This window comes from Dasypus novemcinctus, chromosome 27, assembly GCF_030445035.2.
Source record: "Dasypus novemcinctus isolate mDasNov1 chromosome 27, mDasNov1.1.hap2, whole genome shotgun sequence".
Taxonomy (NCBI): Eukaryota; Metazoa; Chordata; class Mammalia; order Cingulata; family Dasypodidae; genus Dasypus; species Dasypus novemcinctus.
This window is the reverse complement of record NC_080699.1, coordinates 40,021,025-40,043,215: the sequence shown is the minus strand read 5'-3', so window position 1 is coordinate 40,043,215 and position 22,191 is coordinate 40,021,025. Positions and strand designations below refer to the sequence as shown.

Sequence of the window (22,191 nt, the reverse complement as noted above, 5' to 3'; positions counted from 1 at the left end):
TCCTGCTCTCTATACTCTCCACCTATTAGTTGATAATAGTCTGCTTTCTGGGAGGTAAGCAGATAGATGGAGTAATTATAAGTTCACCTAAGGATGAAATTTGATTATCTAGTACATTTGCCTCATATACTTAAACTCTGCCTTTCACAAACAGACATCACAAGGAGCCTCAGGTAGGTGGATCCACCTGTGTCTGTTGGTAAGCTCTTTATCTGAAGATCTCACAACAGTTCAAAGGTGCAAGCCAGGATGGAAGTCTGAATGTTTATCTAGTTATCTAGATAAGATATCTAGTTATCTAGATAAGAGAGAAGGGCTCCCATAGGTCCTTCTTTGGCATTTATGTATCACCCACAGTTTCCTCATCCAGAGATGGACAGGCAGATAGATGTTTTTCAAAGCTGGAAAGAGGGAAGCAGACGTGGCTCAACCAAATGGGCTCCCGCCTACCATGTAGGAGGTCCAGGGTTCGATGCCCAGGGCCTCCTGGTGAGGGCAAGCTGGCCCACATGGAGTGCCAGCCCATGTGGGAATGCGGCCCAGTGCAAGAGAGCCATGCTGCGTGGGAATGCTGCCTCGTGCTGGAAAGCTGCCTTGTGCAAGAGTGCTGGCCAACGTGGAAAGCTGGCACAGCAAGATGATGCAACAGGAGACATGGAGGAGAGAAAATAAGAAGACGTAGCAGAACAGGGGAGCTGAGGTGGCGCAAGAGAGTAATCGCCTCTCTCCCACTCTGGAAGTTCCCAGGACTGGTTTCTGGAGCCGCCTAATGAGAATACAGGCAGACACAGAAGAACACACAGCAAATGGACACAGAGAACAGACAACAGGGGGGATGGGGAGGGAGAAATAAAAATAGATCTTTTTAAAAAAATGCTGGAAAGAGGAAAATGGTACATTTGGAAAGTCCATCAAGCAGTCAAAGCTGCTGTCATGTAATTCCAGACCATGTACCAGCACCCTTCATGATGTTGGACATGTCCCATAGCTGAGCTGTCCATCACAAGTGCCGCTAACCACTGCGACTCAGTCCTTGAAATGTGCCTGGAGTGACTGAGGACTTGAGTTGTTTTTTTAATCTCATTTAATTCTAACAAATTTAAACATAAGTGGTGAAGATGACTAGTGGTGACTGACATGGACAGTGCAGTTCTAGACTTTCAAGAAATCCAGACTTCTTGCCTGGTTAAGTATTGGAAGATCTCCTGAATTTGAACTGAAACTAAAAGAAGTAGGTGTTGGAAAGTGGAAGGGTGGAGAGAAAAAAAAGACTACCCTTTTCTGTTATGGAGGTGAAGGGAAGATCCATATACAATTCTAAACCAACAAATTACAAAAGAAAAACTAGGTGGATCACCTGAATGTTTGGTACCTACAGAATACCAAGAAAATATTTTGCTTTTTCTCCCCCTGAACTGAATGGAGTGAATTTTGGCAGTTGAATGTGACATTATGTAACACGGTGAAATATAAATGAGAAATAAGCACCAGGAACACCTAAGTGGATGTGGATTAAATTAAATATTTACACTCTACACAATAGATCTTTTGTAGAGGGCAATTTTATAAACCAGAAGCTCAAATAACAAAAGGGGGTAGGAATAGATTCATTTTGATAATAAGACCTGCTGTTTGACACCTACGCAAAGGCAAACAACTCAGATGATGGCAGGTGACTTAGGTATCACAAAATAAAACCATCCAGTTGTGTTTAAACTACATTTAGTAAGTATAAATAAATAACATATACAGGAGGTACATATACCAATAAATATTGGCAGTGGTTATTTCTGTTATTTTAGTTAGATTTTTATCGTTGCCTTTATCCTTTACTGTTTTGTTCAAGTTTTTTTTGTTGAGCTGAAACATTGTTTTAAGGAAAAAAAATTTTAATAGTGAAAAGCATAGAGATTAATATAGCAACCACCCATATGCCGATTACCCAGATTGAACAGTTATTATAACTTGTCTTATTTGCTTTGAATATTTCCTTTTACAAGAATTAAAACATTATAGCTACTGCTGACATGTCCTCTGTACCTCTCCCGGCTCCCCTCTTTCTCCCCAAAAGCAACCATTAGCATGAGCAAGCTCAGTGCATCCTCCATGCATTTTAAGGACTAGCCCTTCATGTGTATGTGCCCACAAACAACGCATAGAAATGTTTCATGTGTTCTTAAATTCACATGTAAAGGTATTACATTGCATGCATTTCTGTAACTTACCCTTTTCAAATTCAACCATTTGTTTCTGAGAGATTTTGAACCATATATACATATCTTAATTAGACAAATTACTTTTCAAAAGGTGCTCTGCCAAAACCCACCACCTCAATAAAGCAAACCTACATTAAAAAAAATTTTTTTTGACTCATTTATTCAACTGTGGGTCTATGTAGACAGTAGGTGATAGCCTCCTGAATAGAAACATGATGGAGAAAAGATTATTACAGAGGAAACAACTTGGGCAAAAAGCTACTAGTTACAGTGCAGATTGAAATTTGTTGAACGGATTAAATAATGATGAGGAGCTACAAAATGGGCGAGTGATCATGATCCTTCTCAGACACACAATTTACAAATATTTTCTCCTGTTCTTTTGATTGCCTTTTCACTTTTTCATGGTGTCTTTTGAAATATGAAGGTTTTTAATTTTTGTGAAGTTCAATTTATCTATTTTTATTTTGTCGTTTGTGTTTTTGGTGTCATGTCTATGAATCCTTTGCCAAGTCCAAGGTATGAAGATTACCCCTCTGTTTTCTTCTAAAAGTTTTAGAGTTTTACTTTGTGCATTTAGCTCTTAGATCCAACTTCATTCTTTGGCATGTGGCTCTCTACTTGACCCAGCACCAGGTGTTGAAAAGATTATTCTTCCCTGCTTTGCTCTCAGTACCCTTGTCAAAAATAATTTGTCTATAGATGTGTGGGTTTATTTCTGGACTCTCAACTCTATCCCAAAGATCCATATTCCTTTACTTCTGTTCCAGTACCACACTGTCTTGATTAAGTGGTTAAATGGTTTGTTTTTTGTTTTTGTTTTTTTGAGGTACTGGGGCCAGTGATTGAACCTGGGACCTCATATGTGAGAAGCTGGCACTCAACCACTGAGCCTCATCAGCTCCCCTGAGTTGGTTTTTTTCATTTGTTTGCTTGTTTGTTTTTAGGAGACACTGGGAACCAAACCCAGGACTTGCCATGTAGGAAGCAGGAGCTCAGCCGCTAGAGCCACATCTACTCCCTGTAGTAAAGCTTTGAAAGTTGTATGAATCCTCCTACTTTCTTTAACTGTCTAAGATTGTTTTGGCTATTCTGGGTCTTAGTAATTCTATATGAATTTTTGAATCACCTTATCAATTTCTACAAATGAGTCAGAGGTGATTCTCATGGAGATTTTGTTGAAGCGTATGTAAGCTGGAGGAGTATTACCATCTTACCAATGTTAACTTTTTGATTAATGATCATGGGATCCTTTTCCAATTACTTATATCAAACCTCCATTTTTGTAGAATTTCATGAAGTGTATTTTCACATGACCTTATCTGAGCTTCACAACAGGCCTGTAAAGCAATTATTATGATTAATACCATTTAACAGAAAAATAAATGTGATTCAAGAGGTCGAGGGATTGGGAAGCTGATTTGGTCCAATGGATAGGGCATCCGCCTACCACATGGGAGGTTCAGGGTTCAAACCCAGGGCCTCCTGACCTATGTGGTGAGCTGGCCCATGCACAGCAGTGATGCGTGCAGGGAGTGCCATGCCACATGGGGTGTCCCCCACGTAGGGGAGCCCCACGCGCAAGGAGTGCGCCCCATAAGGAAAGCCACCCAGCGCCAAAAAAAAAAAGTGTAGCCTGCCCAGGAGTGGCACCACACACACACGGAGAGCTGAAGCAGCAAGAAAAGGCAACAGAAAGAGACAGATTCCCGGTGCTGCTGACACAAGCACACACAGAAGAACACACAGTGAATGAACACAAGAGAACAGACAACTGGGCGACTGGGGGTGGGGGGTGGGAAGGGAGGAAGGGAAGAGAAATAAATTTAAAAAAAGAGGTCCAGGGACTAGAGTAACAACTGAGTTAGCAGTTGGAATTACAGGAGGTAAAAGTGCCTGAAAGGGAACTTTTTAGGAGTAATGTTTTCATAACTTGTTGAGCTGCCCTTTCCTGCCCTTTTATTTTTGTGAATTTGAAACAGAGTTGGTAAAAAAAATAAAAAATAAGCACAGATTTTTCAAATAAAAGAGGTCCAGGACTGGTCTCAGACCCAATAAACAACAAGAGGTGGAAACTGAACTCAGACTCTGTCCGCAGGCTGGAGTTTCCGTACCGCATCCTATTGCCTCCAGCGCCGGCGAAGCAAAATTGCTGGGCAGAGACTCCCCTTGCTACCCAAGGAAAGGCCAGAGCCAAGAAATCAGTAACAGGGAAGGAATTAGGACAGTTGAGGGAAATGGAATGGGGGGGGGGAGGCGGAGGGAGAGAAATATAGTCGTTTTGGCCAGGAATGCGGAGTGACTACATTTCGCCTTGGACGTCCACGGCCTGGAAGGGACAGACGGAGGTTTCTGACGATGAAGAGATGCAGCTCCGTCACCCCATTCTTCAGTGTCCCCAGTGGGCCACCCCGGGGTGGGAGGCTGGGGACCGCCAGCGCTCGTCTAGCCTCCAGCAGTGTTTCCCAAAATAAAGGAGGCTCCAAGGGTAATTTTTGACATGACGGGATTGGCCTTGTGAATGTGGCTTCAGTCCTGCCCCGCCCAGTCCCTTGCACAGGCTGGCCCCGCGCACGACAAGGTACAGCGGAGCGTGCTCTACAGGGGCCGCCCTGTGCCCTGCGCATGCGCATCGCCTCCCGCCCACGACTGTTTCCGGCTCAGAGGCGGTGCGTTTCCGGTCCCTTTTAATTCCAGGGAAAAACCGGTCAAGCGTAGAACTTCACTCACATACTTAACACTCTCGCTGAGCTGCTGCCTGGCCCGCGCCTCCCCCCGTCCTTCCAGACTTCTCGGCCGGCACGTGGGAGCAGGGGAGAAAGGCGGGAGGAGACTGGGCCTGCTGTTGACCCCTCCTGGCGGCGTGGCCTCTGTCACCAACACTTCATGGCCACGGAGGCCCCTCATCCTGGGCGTCCCCGTTCCGCGTCTCACTCCAGGGCGAGGCACGTTCTCCGAAGGGCCTGGGGCGCCCTGATGCGCGAACACCCCTTCGGCCTGACCTCACCCCCGCTGGGCCTCCAAGACGGGTGCAGCGTCTCCCTCACACCTCGAGGCAGAGGACGCGCCCGGGCTCCTCCCACGGCCCTGTCCAGGCCGCAGCGGGCCTGGCGCGCGGCCCAGGGCGGTCAGCAGACCTCCCGGCGGGAGCGAGAGGCTTCCCTGCCACCAGACCCCAGTCCTGGAGAGAGGGTCTGAGGCCCTGAGGGGAGGAGCACTAGTGAGCCCCAAGCCACACGGCCTCTCCCCTGACTGGTGGGCCAGCACGGGGGGCGCCCCTGCCCGCCTCCTCCGTCTCCAGGCAGCTGCCCCGAGGGCCTGCGGGGGATGATGATAAAGCTGCAGAAGCTGACCCAGCTGTCTTCTGATAAGCCCCAGGGAAGGATCTGGCCTCAGTTGTTTTGTGGCTTGAAGGTGGGTCCAAAAAACTGTCTTTATTCTCAGCCTTGGATCACAGTCACCAGTTTCGATTACAGCAAAGAGAAATTCTCAGTTGGTGCTCACGTGTCTAAATCACCTTCCTAACACTTTGTCTCCTTTTTCAAGTGGAGAAAGCAAGCCTTCTTCAGGCAACATCTATCTACGAACTAAGAATATTCGACTTTCCTTGTGCTTATTTTCACAGTACATTTTATTTATGACAAGTGATACTGGTGGTCCATTTACCAACTCTCTTTTTAAGATTAATTTATTTCTCCCCCTCCCTCCGTTGTCTGCTTTCTGTGTCCATTCACTGTGTGTTCTTCCGTGTCTGCTTGTATTCTCAGGCAGCTCTGGGAACCGATCCTGGGACCTTCTGGAGAGGGAGAGAGGCGATTACTCTCTTGCCACCTCAGCTTCCTGTTCTGGTATGTCTCTCATTGTCTCTGTCTCTTGTTGCATCATCTTGCTGCACCAGCTCTCCGTGTCAGCCAGCTCTCCTGCGTGGGCCGGCACTCCACATGGGCCAGCTCACTGCTCAGGCCAGCTTGCCCTCACCAGGAGGGCCCTGGGCATCGAACCCTGGACCTCCTATATGGTAAACGGGAGCCCAACTGCTTTAGCCACATTCGTTCCACCGGCGTTCTTTTTAAACAAACTTATTTAGGTTAAAAAAATATGTTGGTTAAAGAAAAAATGTTGGGTTAATAATTGTACAAGTGGTACAAGGATGTGGACCAAATATTGAAAGTGATACTTATGAATAAAAAATTAAAATAAATAAATAAAAACTGTTAAGTGGTAAAAAAAAAAAAAAAGAAAGTGATATTTGGGGAGTGGATGTGGCTCAAGTGGTTGAGCACCTGCTTCCTTTATGGGAGGTCCCGGGTTCGGTTATTGCTGCTTCTTAAAAACAAACAAACCCACACAACAAGTAAACAAATGAAAAAACCAACTGAGGGGAGCCGAAGTGATTCTGTGGGTGAGCTCCAGCTTCCCACACATGAGGTCCTGGGTTTAATCCCAGCCCTGGTGAAGCGGGCTAGTTTAGGGAATGAAAAGACAGATCCAGGACCTTGCAGGAAACCACAGCCGTGAAACATGTGGCCATGGGAACCCTCCCGGAGGGAAGGACCCCACAAGATGGCTCCTGGAAGAACCCCCATTAGGAACAGGATTTTGTCCAGGATTAAGGAAAAGCCCCGGCTAATGTCAAGGGGCCTTGTCATCCCCTGCCCCCAGGTAATTGATGGGTGGGGTAACCAATCAAAACAGCAAACAACTGGGATTCCCTCCCCCCAACATTAGCAAAGGGGTGGAATAATTAATGACTTCAAAAGCAAGCACGAAGCTAAATCACCCTATGATGCCCTTTCCCTGCCGGGACCAGAATGCAAGTAGACCTGGGGATTTGTAATCTGTAATGGGGATTTAAAGTCTGTAAACCAGCCCTTTTAACCCTTTTTCTCCTTTTTCCTCTCTCTGCCTCGACCAGCCCACAAAGATACCCGAGCCCCATAATCTTATATTTTCCCTCATTTCTCCTCCCATTTCTCTTCTCTCTTTTTCTTAATAAACTCCTGGCCTAACTAAACTGGCATGTACTTAAATTCTTGTTTGTAACACAGCCAATAACCTAGAGGAAATCCAGCAACACCAGTACCAAAAAAAATGACTGAAGTGTGTGAAACACTGTCTTAGAAACAAGAGTACAAATACGCCAAGGATGTAGCCTGCTTGGAGTAGCAGCGACCTGCTAGTAATTAGCTACTCACCATAGTACTGAGAACTGGCCACGTGCCTGGTGTTTGTCAGCTTACGTGGCTTTATTGCAGGGTAATTTATACACCACAAAATCCTATCATTTTACCCTACAATTCAGTGACTTTTAGTGAATGTTCACAATCCAGTTTTAGAGCATTTTCATCTTTCCTAAAAGAGCCCTCGTGCCCATTTGTAATCACACCCTTCCCCCCCCCCCAGTCCCAGGTGACTCTAAGCCATTTGAAGTCTCCAGAGACTTGCCTTTTCTGGATTTGCTTTCCTCACATAGATAGAACGTAAAACTATGTCTTTTTCGTCTGCCTTCGTTCACTCTGCATAATGTTTTTGTGGTTCATTCATGATGAATGCTGTTCTCCCACCCGTCTTTGTATGGACATGTGTTTTCATTTCTCCTGGGTAGATGCCCAGGAAAAGAACTGCCGTGTTTTGTATGGCAAATTTATGTTTAACTTTTAAGAAACTGCCAAACTGTTTTTTCAAAAGGTGGCACCATTTTACATTCCTATCAGCAATGTACAAGCATGCCAGGCATTTTATCTATATTTTCCTGAATGTCTCTGTGTGGTTACATTGTCACTACTAGTTTACAGGTGAGACACCCAAGGCTAAGAGCGCTAACTAATGTCCAGGAGATGGCCCAGCCTCAACAAAGCCAGAGGTCAATCACATCTGATTCCAAATGCTCTCCTTTTTCTACTCTGGGAAGATGCTCTTTGCAGGATGTTTTGGTTTTTTTTCCTCCAGCAGGAACAGGGGAGGGTGTGGCAGCCACTGTGTTTTGAGCTTACTCCCTGGAGCTGACACTGGAGATAAATTAAGTACTGAGGCCCAAGGCCAGCAAAGAGGTTAGTCATTTTTTTGGTTGTTACCTGGTCCTGGATACCAAGCCCCGGAAATGATTTGTATGACTCATTTCTTTCTTTAAATTTGGAAGGAAACAGTTCAGGTTATTGAATGACATAACAAATGAGCAAGCTGGGCAATATATGAAAAGAACCCCATCACAGTGGACTTTGTTTTAGGATTGCTTGGCTGGCCACAGAACAGGGAGAGATTTTTGCTCTCCTGTTTCTGAGTCAGCAAGTTGTTACTGAAATCACATCCGCTAACAAGCCCAGACAACCGCTGGCTGCTGCGTAGTTCCCATTGTCTTGTTTTGTGTGGACAGTCAAAGCACACACAGCAGGTGTACAAATAGATTCTAGAAAGACACGGGAAAGGACAGAGTCAAATCGAAAAGATCAGGCAGGAATTATTGCTTTCCATAATCTTTACCTTCGGCAGGATTCTCATAAAAATCGATCTTTCCTTATTCCTATCTTTCTACATCACTGTCTCTGGGGATATTATGTGCGGGTAAACAAGCCTGGAGTCTGGCATTTTCACTCATTCATCCTTGACGGCCAGGGCCATGTCGTGTTTCTCTCTCTATTCCCTGCCGAGCTTAGCGTGCTGTCTTGTAACATCGGACCTTCATAATTTATCACCTGGCCTATTACAATCAATCTCCCGATGGGTCACCTTCCACCTGTATCGCCTCTTTCCGCTCCATTTTTTACACTGCTGCCTGGGTTATCTTTCTAAGACACATTTTTTTTTTTTAATACAAGAAGTGCTGACATTTAATTACTTAATTTTTAGATTTATGGGCTGCCAATATGGCAAAGGTAACATCATATATGTCTATATGTAATTTATAGATGCCCACTGATTTACAGTATAGCCAAATATGTATATATTTTTATAGTTGACAATTGCTGTGGGATAAAATCCATATTCTGTAACAGGTTATAAAAGACCATTTATGAGCTGGATCAGCAAGCTCCAGCTTGATGTCTCGTTTTCCCTCCTCTGCTCTAACTAAAAGGCACACTTCTTCACTTTTATTTTTCTAGCATCAGCCTGAGGCCGGGGTGTAAAGCAAGGATTTAATAAATACTTCTTGGTAGCGAAGTAGGCTAGTAAGATAGGGAATTAATAGACAGATCTGGAACCTGGTAGTGAGTCCACGTGGTCATCAGTAACCCCCAAGATGGCTGCTGGGAGACCCTCACCCCCAAGATTCTGCCATCCAGGGCAAAGACAAAGCAAGGAAAAGCCCCGGAGGATATTCCCCAAGGACTTTATCATTGGGCCCTCCCGGGAGATTGATGGGTGGGGAGATGATCAATCTAAACAGCAAACAGCTGGAACCCCTCCCCTGCCATTAACAAAGGGGTGGAATAATTAACAGTTTATAAAGCAAACCACAAGGCCTGCGAGCTTCCTGCTCTCTGGCCTCTGGACTCGTTTCTGCTGTCTGAGCACAACTCTCAACATTTTTTCTCTGCCACATGGCCACACAAGTAAAACTTGGGGATTTATAACCTATAATGGGAAATTGTAGCCTATAAATCAGCCCTCTTTATCCCTTTTCAGCCCCTTCCTCTCTACCTGGGACCTCTGCTATGTTATTTTCTCCCATTTCTCCTCCCTCCCTACCTGAATAAATTATTGACCTAACTCACCCGGAGGGCTCTTGAAATTCATTTCTGCAGCGTAGTGAAGAACCTAGACAAAATCCAGCAGCATATTTAGTGAGCCAGTCCAGGAGTTTATCAGTGAGTGAAACTATGGCCTACAGCCTGTTCATTGCCTCCCTTTGGTTCTCTATTTTAAATGGGTTCACTTATGAGCCCCCAAAGGTCATAATCCTGGGGGGGAAGGGCCAGGTCTCGGGAATTCTCTACGTCTGCGCCGTGCGCCCAAGTTTGTTAGATCTGACCCCAGCCAGGGAGGCTGGGTCATAGGGCAATGGCTTAAATCATGGCCCTGCCAAGACACAGGTTCTCCAGCAGAGCACCAGGCCCTGCGAAGCTTCTTTTTCAATCCATTTTAGCAGTCGGGGTCTTTGTCCTTGGGCCTGCCTGCCATTGCCTTTTTTTTTAGCATCTTTTTTTTTTTTGGTCTTTATTTATTTTTTTAATATTACATTAAAAAAATATGAGGTCCCCATATACCCCCCACCCTCTCACGCCCCTCCTCCCCCCATAACAACAACCTCCTCCATCATCATGAGACATTCATTGCATTTGGTGAATACATCTCTGAGCACCACTGCACCTCATAGTCAATGGTCCACACCATAGCCCACACTCTCCCACATTCCACCGAGGGGGCCATTGGAGGACATACAATGTCCAGTAACTGTCCCTGCAGCACCACCCAGGACAACTCCAACCCCCGAAAATGTCCCCACATCACATTTCTTCCTCCTACTCCCTACCCCCAGCAGCCACCATGGCCACTTTCTCCACACCAATGCTACATTTTCTTCTATTACTAATCACAATAGTTGATGAATAGAATATCAGTAAGTCCACTCTAATCCATATTCTATTCCTCCATCCTGTGGACCATAGAATGGTTGTGTCCATTCCCCCTCTAGATCAAGAGGGGGTTAGATTCCACATGGATGCTGGGTGCAATTCTCCTGCTTGCAGTTGTGGGCACGCTTGGCTCCCTGGTGTGGTGGCTGACCCTCTTCACCTCCCTGTTACCTGAGTGGGGTAAGTCCAATAAACCAGAGTGTAGGAGCTGAAGTCTGTTGAGGCTCAGGGCCTGGCTATCACATGGTCAGTCCAGAGATTCAGGTCCCCTGGATATACACTAAACCCCAGCACCAACTACAGTTCCAGTAAAAGTAACTGGAGAGGCTTGTGGACAAAGATCACATCTGAGTCCAGCTCCATCACACAGAAACACAAACTCCAAAGTAGGGCCAGCTGACCTGGCACGGAACTCCATCTGCCATGACCATAGAACCTGTGGGTCTCTGTAGCCCTCAGAGGAACCAATACCTGGGGTTGTATCTACTTCCTTCTCTCCTCAGCAGCACCGTGGCAGTGGCGGGAAGCCGCGGGGCTCACCCCTCCCAGGGCATCCTTGCCTTTGCAGACCATCCAGGCAGGCAGAGCCAAAAGGGTTGTGAGGGGGAGTTCCCTTCCCCAGGGGTGTCCCAGGCAGGACACCCTTGCACAATTAACCTTTTCCCATGTTTTACCTTTCTACTTCTTGCTACTGAATTTCTCTTTACAGGTTTGTGTTAGAATGCTTTGGTCTGTTTCAAAAACTGTGAAAATGAAAAGTGCCTTTGTCTAGCAAAGAAACCATTGCCTCAGGGCCCCAAGGCCTGTTAGCTAGAGCAATTAATCTAATCACTTAATGGTCTATTGAAAGCTGGTTTATTTAACTGGGAAACTATCTGACAGTAAAGTCAGGAAACTAGGATGGCTTTATTTTTGTCCCTTCTCAGAGGAAGGAGCAGTATTCAAGGAAGAAGCACTATTTGGCTTGGCAGCTTCAGGCTGAAATCTAGTCAGCCTGTCTCCCAAGTCCAGGCGGCCCAGGAAAGCCCGGTGGCAGGGGCTCTACAATTCCCCGGGGTGGCGGGCATCAGAGAGCAGCCAAGTGTTTCCTGAGGTTTAATTCAGGAATTCCGTTTGGGTCAGTTGGCCTTGGACCCTGTAAAGGTCAGGGGTGCTGAGATCCAGAGCAGGAAACTGAGTGGCCCCATTCCTTGGGCCCATCCACTCAGAGAGCAGTCGAATATCCCCTGAGAGACTGACATCTCAGGTGCTTTGATTTGGGGCCACCGCTCAGTCTCCCACCAAGTGGGCTTGGGCTCACTGATCTGACGGTTACAGGAAGCATCCGATATCCCCCAGGACCTAGGTCGCCCACTCAGGGACGCCTGTGGGCCAGGTCGGCTCTGAATAAAAATTCTCAGGACTCTGAGACAGAGCTTCAGCTCCAAAATTATAGGAAGTGGTGAACCTTAGTCAGACTAGGACTCTGGGATGCCAGATCAGTCAACTAAAAAGGTGCTTCTTCATTCTTCCTAGAATAATGGGCATAGTTTCTAGCCCACCAGTAAATTCCCCGTAGGAGTATCTTCTCAGGAATCAGGCAATTCTGCCTACTGCGGGTCTACACAGCCACAGTATAGCTGAGAGCAGCCTCTGTATAGGACCCTGATTTCCAGTTAAACCAGTGTAAGAAAAAAAAAAACAGATAGATCAGAGGCCCAGAAACCTCATGTCGTGTCTCCTTAAAGAAATGAAAAAATAAACCTCAAACTTCTCAGTTTAAACTCAGTTGTGCCTATAAAATGTGTGAATAGTGATCAAAATAAAAAAACCTCATGTGCCAACAGTTAAAGTCAAAGAGTTCCTAGAAATACTAAAGGTATAAAATTCTGTTTTACTCTCTGCTTAATTTTGTGTTCAACTTTGAAATCCATTTAACTTTGTCAGTTTGCTTGTTCCTAGGAAATCAGATTTGGGGTTCATCTGTTACAAATCGGATAATTGTGAACAGTAACCTGAAAATGAGTCTTTAAAAGTCAACACTGGCTTGCTAGTGAATTTAACATATAAATCACAAGTGGAATTTATTTAACTACTAGAAAACATGGAAAAATCTCACAAAGTTGTTCAAGAGATAAACTTCAGCATTGTCAAACTCTTACGCATTCAAACCAAGCCTTCAATACACTGGAGGTTACCTCTCCATTTGAGTTATTGGCTAGATTGGTCACTAACCCCTAAAACAATAAAGGATATTTACTACATCTCCAGTTGTGCTCCTGAAGTTGATGGAAACTACGTTGCAGTTTCAAAACCTTGCAGCAGCCAACGGTGGCTCAATGTAGCCAGATGTACAATAGATATCACCTCCAGATGGGCACTGTTTCATAGTGCCAAAGGGTGCTATGCACCAGGCCGGGGGAATACTGGAACTACTTTCCAAGCTTCTCTCTAGCATCAACGGTGCTGTAGCTTCTGTAAAGAACATACAAGTGGAGCAATGATCACCAGGGTACTGTGAGTAAAACTTAACACAATTGGCATTATGGCCTGCTCCCATGGAGAAATAACATGTAAGGTATTGCAAACCTGAAACTTAAATCTATTAATCACAGCTCAAAGAGAAACTTATGCATTGAGTAGTACATTAATTGTATTAAGTATTGTACCTATGTCCTGTTCTAGATATATGTCTGATGATTATGGTGATATTTCTATTAGCTCATATACAGAAGGACATTGAACATGTTAAAAGTCCTGGTAAGGGAAGCAGATGTGGCTCAACTGATAGAGCATCTGCCTACCATATGGGAGGTCCAGAGTTTGAACCCAGGGCCTTTTGGCCCATGTGTGAGCTGGCCCATATGCAGCACTGCAGCACACAAGGAGTACCATGCCATGCAGGGGTGTCCCCCATGTAGGGGAGCCCCATGTGCAAGGAATGTGCCCCACATTGAGCCGCCCCACGCGACAAAAGTGCAGCCCACCCAGGAGTGGAGAGCAGCAAGATGACACAATAAAAAAAGAGACATAGATTCCTGGTGCCACTGAGAATGCCAGCGGACCCAGAAGAACACATAGCAAATGGACACAGAGAGCAGACAACAGAGGGAAGGGGAGAGAAATAAATAAAATAAATCTTAAAAAAAAAAAAAGGCCTGGTAAACTTCATTTTCTGAGTAGTTAATAAACATGTCTATAAGATAAAGGAATGGCCACCTTGCCTGAGAGCCCTGGGGCCAACAGCCCTTTTAATTAAAAAGCCGCCAAACTAACTTGGGGGCAACCTTTCATAGTCTTCACCCCACATCAGGTAAAGGATGTGCTTGGGGCCAGGGGCCACCAGTGGCTCACGGGAAGCCAGTTAATTAAATACCAGGCTCAATGACTAGAAACCCCCAAGGTGCAGATAAGGGTATGTCACACTCTCAATCCAGCCACCCCACTACCAGTGGAGGGCCCAAGGTCAGATCCTGAGGGACCCTTCTCCACTCTGCCTTGAAACTCTTAACCAAAATTACTCAGGCAGGCCAGATCTAAAAGATGAGACTTTTGTGAACCCAAACATTGAAGAGTTCACAGATAAAAGCAGTTCTATTAATGAAGGTGTTGAAAGGGTAGCCTGTGCAGTGGTTTCTCAATTTAAAAGCACAGAAGACAAAGCTTGTCCCCCTGCAACTTCAGCCCAGAAGGCAGAGCTGGAGTTTAAAGATAGCAGCCAAAAAACGGGCTAATATTAACACAGACTCTAAGTATGCCTTCCTTGTCCACACTCACTTTGCTGTATAGCAAACGAAGAAACTTGCTTACTCACAGTAGATCACCTATTAAGCACAGGCAAGAAATCCTAGACTTACTAAAAGCCATACTATTACTTCATGAAACAGCACTTATGCATTGTCCAGGGCATCAGAAGACAAATACTGCTATAGCAAAGAGAAATGCTCAGGCTGACACAGTGCTAAAGCAGCAGCACAAACCAAGTGTTCCCTCCTACCCCTTATTCCAGCATCTGTACCAGTACTTGAAGTTCCACAGTACACCTAGGATAAAACAACCAGGGCAGCTAGCCTGGGGTCCACCCTGGAGGCTGACGGGTGGCTTGTTAAGGATACTCAAGTCTACCTACCAGGAACAGTGGCAGGACTGAAAAGTCCTTCGTGGACTTCACCAAGCCACTCATCTGGGGAGGGATGCCCTATCCAGCTTAGCCAAACAGGATTTTGAAAGACAAAGCCTGGTGAAGACAGCCAAAGAAATTACCAGGAGTTGCTCAATTAGAGCCAAAACATAAGGATCTTTACTCTGTAGTTCTGATCACTCCCACAGCTATTAAAGTTAAAGGAATGTCCACTTGGTACACTAATCCTAGGTGAAGCCAGCTGCCCAAGAAAGTGCCAGCTCACCAGAAGCACCTGATGGGATGGACAAATGCCAGTCATTGGACAGCCTAAAATACATCTGCAAGCGACAAAGCTAAGTAGTGTCTATGTCAAAGTCAGCTATTCCCTGTAACTCTAGCCCAAATGCCTATTGCTAGGGGGAGAGTGAACCAAACACCCCTTTTTAAAAACCTTGTCTGTTTTCATCTTCTTTAGCTTAACTGAAAAGGAGAATGCTTCTTCTCATTCCTCTCCTCTACCATAGGAACTGGGATTGACAGTTTATACCTAGCCATGTTGTCTATTGCAATTTCTCTCTAGCATTAACCAACAGCATAAAATAACTTAAGAAAGAGTACTGTTTCCCACCAACTTCAGGAAAATGTAGGCTTTGCAGGCATGTAGCCTTTTCCACGTCTGTGGTTACATGTTTAAAACTTAGTGGGAACATATAGTTTCAAAATTTTAATCAAGTCTATTTTTAACAAGAATCAACATCTTGTTAGCTATATGGGAATTTCAGTCAGCTTCACCCAGGATGCCAAATCCATCTTCCTCCAACCAAGATAGACTAGCAGGAGGGTTTTACACCTTGTCAGGTAGGACCTACTACCCCTAACCAGCAGGAAGTAGCTACAGAAGAATAATTGTTTCCCTTTAACATCCCTTTAAGATGAAAGATACAAACTCTCTGAGGGGGGAATGAAGCAGGCTAGTAAGATAGGGGAACAACAGATGGATCTGAAACCTGGCAAGCAGTCCACGTGGACATCAGCAACCCCAAGATGACTGCTGGAAGACCCTCCCCAAGATTTTGCCGCTCAGAAGAAGACTTCCTCTGAAGCCAGGAGAAGCCCCGGATATTCCCTAAGGACTTTATCATTGGGCCCCCCTGGGAGATTAGTGGGGGAAATAAACAATCCAAGCAGTAAGAGGCTGGGACTCCTCCCCTGCTCTTAGCAAAGGGGTGGGATAATTAGCAGTTCAAAAGCCAGGTGCAAGGCCTGAAGGAGTGCTCTTGCTCTCTCGCTTATTCTTGCCTCCGGACCTGGACTCCAGCTGCCTTCTCCCCCACTTGAATCACCATGCAAGTAAAACCTGGACATGTATAGCCTATAATGGGAAATCGTAGCCTGTAAATCAGCCTCCTCTTTATCACTTTTCACCCTCTCCTCTCTACCTGGGACCCCTGATCTGTAATCTTCCCCCGTTTCTCTTCCCTCCCTACCTGAATAAATTACTGGTCTAACTCACCTGTGTGCTCTTGAAATTCATTTTTGCAGCATAGCCAAGAACTTAATAAAATCTGGTAAGAGTAGATTGATAAGTACTTTGACTTGTTTTAGTTTCCTAAACTAAATCAAATACCATTGAATGGGTTGGCTTAACATCAAGAATTTCCCGGCTAGAGACTAGAAAGCTGGCTTCCTTTTGGGGTTGGTATCCTCGGGCTGGCCATCCATCTTTGGGGTTCCTTGGCTTTACCTTCCCATGTTAATGCACACAGCAGCATCTTCTTTTTCCTCTTCTGTGTTCTGTTGACTTCCAGCTTCAGGGTCTCTATTGGCTTCTCTGTCTGTGCCCAGCTTCCTTTACTTACCAGCACTTTAGCCGTATTGGATTAAGGCCCATCCTCATTCAGTTTGGGCACACCTTTACTGAAGAAATGTTTTCAAAGCTCCTATTTACAAATGGGTTCGCACCCACAGAATCAGGGATTGACACCTGAATATGCCTTTTGTGATGGGCATAATTCAATCCTCAACATCTGTCAAAAGATATAGAATTCTATAAGATTTTAATGGAGACTTCTAATGCCTAGGTCTTTTTTGGTAACAGAAGATCTGTATATGTGAGGTAAATAAATGCCTATCTAGTTTTTCTTAGAGTGGAACCACTGATTCATTCAAGTTAAGGCTTGAATTTTTAAGGTCTTTTCTTCTAAATTACAGAAGAGTGCATTCCTTAAAGTAGAAGAAATTAATAAAAGAATAGCAAGAGTGCTAATTTTCCTAACATTAGACAATTTAGTGAAATGTAATTTGAAAGTTTACCTAAATTTGAACTATATTACTAAATATTTTCTTAAAACATGAAAATAAGTATACATTTTAAAAATTATTTTATTTATAAGTAATAAGTAAATTTCCTTTACTTAAAGGAAAGAAAGACTAAAAGAATTGGCTATGATATCAAGCTTGCTCACATTTTACAGACTATGTGGAAGTTGACATTTAACAGTTCTACCAATGCTATTCTGAGAAATGGATGAATTAAACCTCCTTGAGAATCTTAAAATTTAGTCACCATGTGACTAAATTTACATTTGTAACTTTAGTGATATGCTAATCTTTAGTGATATGCTAATTACTTATATATTATTTAGCAATAGAAATAATTATATATTAATAGTATATATTTAGTGACATGCTAATTACTTGTATAATCATGTTATTCTATAAAATTCTGTGTATAGACACCCATATAAGTAAGGTGTGGTGGTTTGAAGCTGTGTGTATTCCAGAAAAACATGTTCTTAAATCTAATCCATCGCTGTGGTGGAAACCCATTGCAGGGAGCCACTCTTGGAGAGGCTGCAGCAGTTAAGGTGGCCCAGCTCAGTCAGGGTGGGTCTTAATCCTGTTACTGGAGCCCTTTATATGGGAATGAGATTCAGACAGATGGACAGCCACAGGAAACAAGGAGCTGAAACAGAATCTGGAGGGAAGGAAGAGACCAGGAGACACTGCCCTGTGCCTTACCATTTGACAAGCTATGGACCAAGGACTGCCAGCTGCAAGCCCCAGAATGCCCCAACTTGGGGAGAAATCGTTGCTTTATCGATGTCTTGATTTGGACATTTTCCCAGCCTCAAAACCATGAGAGACTAAATTCCCATTGTTTAACCCAACCCATTTCATGCTATTTGCTTGAGCAGCCCGGGGAACTAAAACACAGGGTGATATCAGAGTAGAATTAATTATCAAACTCCTTAGTTATATCCCTTTAAACATTATTATTTTTTTTTTAAAGATTTTTTAAAAAATTATTTCTCTCCCCTTTCCCAGTTGTCTGCTCTCTGTGTCCATTTGCTGTGTGTTCTTCTGTGACCGCTTCTATCCTTATCAGCGGCACTGGGAATCTGCTTCTTTTTATTGCATCATCTTGCTTTGTCAGCTCTCCGTGTGTGCAGTGCCACTCCTGGGCAGGCTGCGCTTTTTTTGAGTGGGGCAGATCTCCTTATGTGGTGCACTCCTTGCACATGGGGCTCCCCTGTGTGGGGGACACCCCTGCGTGGCACGGCACTCCTTACACGCATCAGCTTGGCGCATGGGCCAGCTCACCACACAGGTCAGGAGGCCCGGGGTTTGAACCCTGGACCTCCCATATGGTAGGCAGATGCTCTATAAGTTGAGTTTTTTTAAAACTGAGTCATGTACCCCCCAAGAAAAGACTAGGAAAAATTTTGGGGCAAATTTGACAGTCTATTATTATATAAAAAGCTCTTAGAATGAGATAAAACACCATTTCCTATGATGTCAAAGGGCAAAAGGCATGAAAAGGCTAAATTACAAAAGAGGTAATGTGATTAAAATATAAACATGGAAAATTGTTCAACTTCAGCTTCAACTAGAAATCAACATTATCTGTTTTTGCTGAGCTAAATAACTAAAATCAAAGGAAAAACAAACAATATCATCCACGGCTGGTGAGTCTAGACATCTATCTATCTATCTATCTATCTATCTATCTATCTATCTATCTATCTATCTATCTATCTATCTATCTTATTTCCCCTCCCTTCTTGTCGCTTGCTTACTGTCTGCTCTCTGTGTCCATTTGCTGTGTGCTCTTCTGTGTTCTTGTCTCCCTTCTTTGTTGTGTCACTTTGCTGAGTTGGCTCTCCCTGGCGCTTGCCGGCCGGTTTCGATATTGGAGTCTGATGCTAAAGTCTTAAGCTGGAGTCCCAGGTAAGAGACAGAGCTGTTCGCCTGATAGTCTACAGCTGACCTTGTGGAGGAAACAGAGGAGCTGAGTCCAGAGGAACCCAGGAAGCCTGAGCCCTCGCAGACGTCGGCAGCCATCTTGCTCCAACACATGGAAATAGACTTTGATGAGGGAAGTAACTTATGCTTTATGGCCTGGTATCTGTAAGCTCCTACCCCAAATAAATACATTCTATAAAAACCAACCAATTTCTGGTATTTTGCATCAGCACCCCTTTGGCTGACTAATACAACCCCCAAAGTTAGTATTTTTCCCTTTGAATGGTAAGTTATGACCTCTTTAATCTTTTTTATTTTCCTTATGTTGGACATAAATAATATAATCAGAAAATAATAAACTGATATGTAAAAACAATCACTATTAGTTATTAAAACCTGGGTGCTAATGTATCACACTTGATTTATAAGTTGATTTTCTGCTTAGCTTGGACTAAGCTAAGGATTCCATCTGCCCTCTCTCATGATGAAACTGAGAGAAAGAGTTTCATCTCTGACTGGAGAGATAGGACATTGAAAGGTCCCCGAGTTGGTTGACAAAGGGGTAAGAAAGCTGAGCAAACCCAGGGTTGCTGCTATGGGTTAACCTGAGTCCAGTAAGTACTGCTGAGACGTGTTTGAGGCAGATTATTCTAATGGTTATGGACCATTTAGGTTCACTTCCCAGAAGGCTTGAAAAAGTAGCAAGGTTCCTCACGTGTAACATAAAACATATTAACATCGTTGACCAAAAGACTAAATGGGTGGAAGGATAAGCCAGGGCTAATATTGAAATTGAGGCTCTTCACTCCTGCTGAGGCATTTTTAGACCATTTTAATCATTTCCAGTGAATTATAGAGCTCTAGAACTGGCAGGGGTCTTTGGAATCAACTGCTCTAACTTCCTCATGTCAGAGCTGAGCAAACTAAATTCCAGGGACGTTGAATAACCCCATCGACAAAGTAAAAGGGACAGGGTTATGACTTCTTTAATCACACTACTTCCCTTCTGAAAACAAAAACAAACAAAACTTTAAAGTTTTTCAGAGAATCATTAACTACAAATTTCTTGGTCTGTTCCTTGCTGGTTTCATAAAAACTTCAGCCCAACCTGTCTTTCTACCTGATCTCCCACTAATCTGCGTGAGAGCTTGGAGTTTCCACCACCTTTTTCTTTCTGACCTTTCTACCTCGGGTGACACTCCTCCTTCCCCCTTGCCAATAAGGCCATTGTTCCTTCTCTCTGCCTATCTAAAATAATCACTTTTCAATGTCCAACTAAAGTACTTTGTGGGTTGATTATAACCAAAAGCTAAGATTAGTGAGTGCCTTGATTTGGCTAAAGCGTGCATAAATGAAGAAGGCAAAAGCTTGTGCTTGAGATGAGGGAGAATGAAGGAGCCCTGGGGATAATAATAATAATAATGATAATGATAATGATAATAGTAATGACAATGTTAACCAATAACATTTATTGCATGCTGACTATGTGCAGGACCCTATGTTAACCGTTTTTGTATTTGTTGTCACAATACTCTCAATAACTCTGTGAAATAATGTACCTGTTAGCATTTTGTTACATGTAACAGAAAGTCCTGTCATGAGTGTTTAAAGAAGTCAGGGGTTTGTGTTTGTTCATTTTTTTCCTTTCTCCAGGCATTGAGCCTGCCTTCCAGATGGAAAGGGTGAACGAAAAAGGACAATGGGCATCTCTTTCAAGGATTTCCACCAACATCTCATCAGTCAAAACTTTGTCTCATGGTCACCTCTAGCTGCAAGGGAAGCTGAAGAGATACTCTGGTAGTTTGATACTATTTTGAAATCATATTATTATGAATTTGAAAAAGAGATATTGACTATGTTTGTAAACTAGTCTGTTCCTAAGGACATGATACCCTTTGATTGTATTAGATTCAGTTGAGATGCCTTTGATTAAATTATGTTAAGATTAGGGGTTTGGGGAGTGGATGTGGCTCAAGCAGTTGAGCGCTCGCTTCCCACATGGCAGGTCCTGGGTTCAGTTCCAGGTACCTTCCAGAAAAAACAAAAAACAAACAAGCAAACAAATGGAAAAGCCAAATCAAGGGAGCCAGTGTGGCTCAGTGGTTGGTTGAGTGCAAGCTTCCTACTTACAAGGTCCCGGGTTCAATCCCTGGTCCTGGTCCCTCAAAAAAAATATTAGGGCTTTGATTTGACCACCTCATTAGGGTGACTCAGTTTGAGTCCCCACCCACCCTTTGTGAGCTATATATACAGACACTTGCTTAGGGAAAAGATGAAAGTAGATACACAGAAGAACATAGAAGAAGAGAGACAGCTCTATAGACACAGCAGAGGCCCCAGGAAGAGAGATGAGCTTGAGAGTCTAGAGCTGACCTTGTGAAGAGACCAGAACAGCTTAGCCCAGAAAGAAACAAGCCCTGGGGAGAGAGATGAGCCTTGTGCCAGCCTTCAGCTGAGACTGGAAGAAGCTGAACCCACAGAGCCTTAAGATGAAGAGGAAGGCTGAGCCCTCACAGATATCGCCCGCCATCTTTTTCCAGCATGTGGTAATAGAGTTTGGTGAGGAAGTAACTTGAAGTTGAACTCTTTAAGGCCTTCTAACTGTAAGCTTCCACCCCACATAAATACCGTTTACAAAAGCCAACAGATTTCTGGTACTTTGCATCAATACTCCTTTGGCTGACTAATAACATTCTGTTAATAAAGATGAAGGAATGGCTATTTTGGTGGTCAATTCAATGAGGAAGATGAGGTTTAAGTATGTTAATAATCAAAGTGGTAGAAGAAGGTCTGACTGCAGAGCCCATGTTCCCAACCATGACTTTATATGCACTGTTTTAAAAAATGGCTTCAGGGGAAACAGACTTGGCCCAGTGGTTAGGGCATCCGTCTACCATATGGGAGGTCCGCGGTTCAAACCCCGGGCCTCCTTGACCCGTGTGAAGCTGGCCCATGCGCAGCGCTGATGCACGCAAGGAGTGCCCTGTCCCTCAGGGGTGTCCCCGGCGTAGGGGAGCCCCACGCACAAGGAGAGTGCCCTGTAAGGAGAGCCACC

The 22,191-nt window shown here is 44.3% G+C and overlaps 1 long non-coding RNA gene across 1 annotated transcript; it reads left to right on the top strand.

The window, feature by feature from the left end:
* The first annotated feature begins 5,514 nt into the window (after positions 1 to 5,514).
* On the top strand, positions 5,515 to 21,094 carry LOC131276252 (uncharacterized). Its single transcript, XR_009183751.1, has 3 exons — positions 5,515 to 5,630; positions 5,984 to 6,064; positions 20,790 to 21,094. It is a non-coding gene; the product is annotated as an uncharacterized lncRNA (long non-coding RNA).
* The last annotated feature ends 1,097 nt before the right edge of the window (positions 21,095 to 22,191 follow it).